Source organism: Ambystoma mexicanum, chromosome 6q, assembly GCF_040938575.1.
Source record: "Ambystoma mexicanum isolate Mex_15411 chromosome 6q, UKY_AmexF1_1, whole genome shotgun sequence".
Taxonomy (NCBI): domain Eukaryota; kingdom Metazoa; phylum Chordata; class Amphibia; order Caudata; family Ambystomatidae; genus Ambystoma; species Ambystoma mexicanum.
Genome location: NC_090937.1, coordinates 122,871,176 through 122,878,022, shown reverse-complemented (window position 1 = coordinate 122,878,022; position 6,847 = coordinate 122,871,176).

Below are 6,847 nucleotides of genomic sequence, written 5' to 3'. Positions count from 1 at the left end.
GTACACCATTCTCCAGTACAATTAAAGATTGATCTATTGGTCGTCCTACTCCCAGAGTTTCAATGTTTTCTTAAAGGTCTATACTACCTTGCCAAAAATGCCTTTAATTCTGATAGAGGCCATTTAGTAGTCTTGGGCTGTACTCATATTTTAGGTAGGAATAGATGTACTGTTTGAATTATAATATTCTCATACTGACTAGTTTGTTGGATAACATTTAGAAGCGGGAATATTTTGATGTTATTATTGATAGCTATAGATGGCATTTGGTTGTCATCAAGCCTATTATTGCAATATCTTTGCAGATTCTGTACCAAGCAGGTAAAAACTCCACACGTTCTGACTCAGTGTAAGGCACTCAGTAGGGTTTATGGCACAGTATATAATTCATTTGTACTTGGCACTTCAGATCAATTCTGGAGTATCATTTTTGGGGCCGAGTCTTTGGTGGTGGCAGCGGCTGCTTTTCATTTCTGGCAGCTGACAATTAGTAAATGATCATCTGCCTCATAGAGTAAGAGGATTCTAATCACTTTTCCTGAGTAGTAGGGAAATTATTTTTATTGATGAAATATAATGGCTTTTTAACAGATCGAATTGTCTTAGAACATCTTGTATATATGTATACGTACAACGTTTTACCTAATTTATAACTTGAGTCCTAAAGGTTTATAAGTATTTATATGTCTTTTTCTTGTGTAATGTTTTATTGAATTGTAGTAGAGTGTAAAAGGTTACTTTGTAACCAAATGTACTGAATAAAAAAATTTACAAAAATGATTGCAATATTTTTTTTTCTTTTGTCTAGAAAGTGTAAAGACAAGAATTTACATGTTAATATTGTTTTGTTTTGTAAAGACAGATGAGGACCAATAGAAGCATGTTATTAATTACACTGGGGTCATTTGTCTGCCTTTTAGAAAAACCAAATATGGTTGATCTTCTTCTGCTGGTGTGTTTAGCAGGCAAAGATACATTTCACTGGTATGTTTAACAGGATCCGTCTCCTCTGTTAGTGTACAGTAACTTCTCTGCATCAGCAGCAGGATAGTAGGAATTGGGTCCCTGGAGAGTACTTATGGTATGTGAGGACAGGGGAATGCGTTGTCGTATTTTCCTCAGACAGCTCAAGTCTGTTATTTACCCTGTTCACTCCCCTTCCAATCTTTTTTTATTTGGAGACTTTCTGAAGTGTTCCACAGCGCCTGTTGGCTACTTCTGGGCACTGAAGAATCCTTATATGCTTGCAGTGCAGTTGTAAATGAATAAGGGTGTTTGCTGGAGATGAATGCAGTCCTTCACTGCATTGGGTGATAAATAATGTGATGTAAAGTGGTCTTCTATAGGACACTCACCCCATGTTTGTTTGCCTTGCTTAGCATGGCACTGTAAGACAGGAGGGGGTGGGGGTTTGTTGGTGGGATAGCAGGATAAGCAGGTGTGAAACCTGTGGCTTTGATGGAGGGAGGTTGGAAGTACCCAAGACCTGAGTGATGTTTGGTATCAATGGGTTTGGCAAAGACACTTGGGTGTTTATAGGGAAGGTAGAGCCTAAGATCTGATAGACTACAGTGTTTTTGGTCCAATTAGCTCATCATGTTGCAAGGGGTGTTAGGGTAAATCGGAGGCTGAGTCATTTCTTGATTAATATGGAGGCCAGGAATGTGCCGTGTAGGGAGGATTTGCATGTGTGTAATGTAACGTAGTAGGTGTTTTTAGAGGGGAGCTAGTTAGTCTGTGAGCATAACATAGGCAGTCTGCCACCGGCCACCCCTCATCTTCCCCTATTAACTTCATTGCCCGTGCTTTACCATGGCTGTTGTTAAGACGGATTTCTGAACTCTGTCCTGGAGGCGCAGAGGTTCAGAAGGCCAGCCTAGTTTCTTGGAACAGGGTAACCTCTGGACAAGCCAGACCAATCAGGGTAGCGATCGCGGCGGTCAAGACTAGGTCTCAAGAGGGGTGAGGGTGACTGAAAGCCCGCAATGAGCACACAAAGCAAGGACACTTACAAATTACTCCAAACAGGTGTTATATTAAAAATATATACACATTTATTACAAGGCCTTTGTAACATTGACCGTAGCGAGAAATCACAATAAAACTCCAGTAGACCAACACATACCATACCAATACAATATATATACAAATACTAACGAGTCTAACGCGTTAGACGCACAAAATGTGTAGACCACCTAGATGGGGAGGAAAACAGGCAGTGCGAATAATAATCAGACACAGTCCGTCTTCAGAGGCACCTAACTAAAAGGAAGTCCAAACCCTACGAAGAGTGGAGCCTTGTGCTCAAAGGTACCTGCACACACTGGTGCCAACGGGCAAAAAGGGGAGTCTCTTCGAGGGAATCAGGCAGTTTAGTTCGGTGAACAAATGAAGATGAACAGAGCTCCGCAACTCAAGCGCAGCCTCCACTGGGGGCAGAAGCAGAGCGCGAGTACGGAAAGGCATGCTGTTAGACACAGCGGGGAAAAGCTATGGGCTCCTGCAGGAGGGCGACCAGTTCCTAGCAATGCTACTCACCGGTCCCCGATGCAAGCAGACCGAGGCTTCTCCGCGTCAGTTTCAGCGCTGGCAGGTTCAGATAGGAGCAGGGGACGTCTCGTGGTCGTGTAGATTCCGCAGCAGCAGAAGTTGAGTTGAGGACTTCCCAAACGCAGTGAACCCGCACAGTTTGTTACCACAGCAGGGCAACAGAGCGGCCGTGTGTATTCCAGCCAAATGTACACTCCTCACGTCAGACCTGGGAATGCCAAGTGTACGAATCGTGTGAGAGTGACAAGGACTCGTAATACAACACAACCTGACGGCGGTTACAGAGCAAGACTCCTGGGTAGGTTGGTCAGTCTGCTGGATGGCCCAGAGACACTTCCGAAGGCTTACGTGCAGGAGATGGTGAAGATGCTGAGAATAGTTGTTCCCACTATTCCAAGGGTCGAAGTACCACTACAGGCCTTCTCGTTCGATCCGAGGTAGAAAGGGTTTCACCAAGCGACTGCAGTGCAGAGGAGCAGTCCTTCAGCGGGTCACCACCAATTCCTCGGTTCAGCCTCGTGGTTGCAGGATACTTGGCTCCTGTATTCCTTTGTTCATGAGAACTCAGGAGATCGACCTGGTAGTGGCGTTTCCAGCCCCCTCTTATCCACAGTTCCCTTCATGCCAAAACAGAGGGGACCCAATGGGAGATCCGCTCATAAAACACTCACACCATCTGTGGACTTCATCATGGACCACGGGGGTCCCAGGCATTCACACCACCCTAGACTCTCTGTCGCCCAGGATGTGTATTGGGACCAGACTTCCCAGCCCCCATCCTGGAGGCACACACAGGCCTGTAGAAGCCCGTGAAAGCATCTGTGTTTCGCGGGAAAGTACATGCCCAAATAAGGAAGGCCGCGGGTCGGCTCGACCTGGGGGAGGTGAAGGGGGCAAGACGGTCAGCGGACAGGACAAAGAGCCTCGTGGTCTGGCCATTTTGGGAGCCAGGCCACCATTTTGGGCTAAGCGCGAGAAACGCGCTTAAAACGCCAAAAGGAGCTCAAAAACACAAGAAATGATCGCTGCCACCAATCCAATCCGTGATTCGCTTGCACCGTTCATTTACAATCCAAAGAGAGTATCTAGGGCCTGTAGAAGACTAGAGACTAGCACGAAAGCTGCAACATGATAAAGAAACTACGAAAACAGCGTTTCCCGGTACTGACTGTCTTAAGGGCATGTCAGTTTCCCCGTAAGAATGGAGCGAAAGCCCAGAGGAGTGCGGCAGAAGGCTGCACTTCTCTGGCAAAGTCTAGATCATGATGGAAACAACAGCAACAAGTTTAGGGGTTGCCACATGGAAGGAAAATTAGCCACAATTAAGAAATCTTTCCTAACACTCGCCCCTCCCAGACTATGGACAGGGGGAACCAATCCACCCCTGGATGAGTCTTGTGTTCAGGTCGGTTAAACATTCTGGACAACCCATCAGCATTGCTATGTTGGACACCTGGCCTATGCTCAATAGTGAAGTCAAAGCCTTGTAGACTTATGGACCACCTAAGCAACTTTGGATTCTCTCCCTTCATGTTCATTAGCCACTTTAAGGGCTTATTGTCAGTTTGCACAGTGAAGTGGGTCCCATAGAGGTAGGGCCTCAGCTTCAGTAGGGCCCACACAACAGAGAAACATTCTTTCTCCACTGTGGACCATCTGAGCTCTCTGTCCTTAAACTGGCGACAAATAAAACCAATAGGGTGTTCCTTACCCTTCTCATCTACTTGCGATAGTACAGCTCCTATCCCCGTGTCAGAGGTGTCCGTCTGCACAATAAAAGGTCTTTGATAATCAGGGGCCCTGAGGACAGGGGCCTGGCACAAGGAGTCTTTTAAGCCATTGAAGGCCTTCTCACACTCGTCGGTCCAAGTTACCTTCTTGGGTTTCTTCGGAGTGGTGAGGGTAGTCAGAGGGGCAGCTATGGTGCCATAGTCTGCCACGAAGTTGTGGTAATACCCCGTGAGTCCTAAGAAGGCTCTCACTTGGGTCTGTGTAGTGGGAGTAGGCCAGTCTTGTACTGCTTGTACTTTACTGGGAAGAGGCTGTATCCTCCCTCCACCTACTTCATGTCCAAGGTAAACCACTGAGCCTTGTCCAATCTGGCATTTACTAGCCTTTATGGTCAAGTGTGCTTTCAGAAGAGCCTGGAGCACAATCCCGAGGTATTTCACATGGTCTTCCCAGGTGGCACTGAAAACTGCTATATCGTCCAGATATGCAAGACAGAATTCGTCCAACCCATTCAACACATGATTCACAAGCCTCTGGAAAGTGGCAGGTGCATTTTTCAACCCAAACGGCATTACCCTGAATTGGTAAAGGCCGTCTGGAGTAGAAAATGCTGTCTTCTCCTTGGCATGTTCTGCTAACGCTATTTGCCAATAGCCAGCAGTGAGGTCAAACGTGGTGAGGTACTTGGAGGCACCCAAAGTATCCACCAGCTCATCTGTTCGAGGCAAGGGGTGTGCATCTGTCTTGGTGACAGCATTCAGAGCCCTGTAATCCACGCAGAAGCTCAATTCAGAAGTGCCTGCCTTTGGAACCAAAACCACAGGGCTGGACCAAGGACTACTAGAGGGTTCAATCACCCCAAGGTCTAACATCTTGTTGACCTTGGTCTTAATGTAAGACCATACTTTGACTGACATCCTGTATCCCCTATTTTTGGTGGGTTCACTGTCTCCTGTGTCTATGTTATGTTTGCACCAAGGTGTCACACCAGGCGACTGTGAAAACAGGGGGGAAAACTGCTTAAGCAAACTTTTCACCTCAGCCTGCTGATTAGATGTCAGGTGAGGGGCCACTCGGACCCCCTCAAAGGAGCTATCTGAAGGACCGCTTTGGAACAGGTCGGGGAGAGGTTCAGACTCCTCTTCCTCAACATCTGAAGCCAGTAGCAGTGCTGCGATTTCGACTCTTGGGACGAAAGCCTTCAGCCTATTTACCTGGAACACTTTTGGAGCCTGTCCAGGCCTTTCAAGGTCCACTAAATAGTTAACCTCACCCAGGGGCTCCACCACTGTGTAAGGGCCTGACCATTTGTCCTGTAAAGCTTGAGGCCTTATGGGATTCATGATCAGGACTTGCTGACCAGGTGTAAAGTTGATGAGGTAAGCTTTCTGGTCGTACCAATGTTTCACCAGCGCTTGTTCTGCCTTCAGTTTATCACTAGCCAAGTCCATCAGGAGTACCATCCGTTTTCTGAGCCCCAGCACATAATCTACTACGTTGGTAGTAACAGGGGGAGTGGGCATCTCCCATCCCTCTTTGACTATGGCTAAGGGTCCCCGTACAGGATGACCGAACAGACGTTCGAAGGGGCTGAAGCCAACACCCTCCTGTGGTACCTCTCGGTAGGAAAACAGTAAGCATGGTAAAAGAAGATCCCATTTCCTTCTCTGAGGTTCTTCCAGAGCCCCAATCATGCTTTTTAACGTTCTGTTGAAACGTTCCACCAGACCATTTGTCTGGGGGTGGTAGGCAGAATAGAACGTGTAGGTGACCCCACATTCTTTCCACATAGCCTGCATATACTTCAACATAAAGTTGCTGCCACGATCCGACACAACTTCTTTAGGGAAGCCAACGCTAGTAAATATGCCAAGTAACGCTTTTGCAACTGACTTGGCAGTTACAGTTTTCAATGGGATGGCCTCAGGATATCTGGTGGCATGGTCGACCAGCACCAGGATAAACCTATTGCCTGAGGTGGTTTGCGGGTAAAGGGGACCAATGATTTCGATCCCTACCCTTTCGAATGGTACTCCCACAACTGAGAGTGGTACCAATGGAGCTTGGATTGTCGAGCCCACCTTACCAGATAACTGGCAGGAGGCACAACTCCTGCAGTGACTTTCTACTTGCACCCCCATCTTGGGCCAGTAGAAGTGCATGGATAACCTTTGCTTGGTCCTCTTAATACCAAGGTGACCAGCAAGGGGCACTTCATGCGCCAGCTGCAGGAGGAAGGGTCTTACAGCAAGGGGAACCACCAACCTCCTATGGTCTCCTTCTGTAGACTCTGTGGGCTCACTATACAGGAGTCCACCTTCCCAATAAATCCGGTGCGTCCCAGGAGGTTCACCCTCAAGCTGGGAGCAGGCCTTTCTCCTTAGGCATTCCAGAGATGGGCACTCACGTTGGCCTTTACTGAATTCTTCCCTGTCAGGACCGCCTTCTACTAACAAGTCTTTTAGTTCAGGATGGTCGTTGGGGTCAAATACTTCAGGCATCGCCACCTCCTCGTCAGGCCCGGGCGATTGACCAATTTCCTCCACCGCAGTGGTAGGCGAGTTTG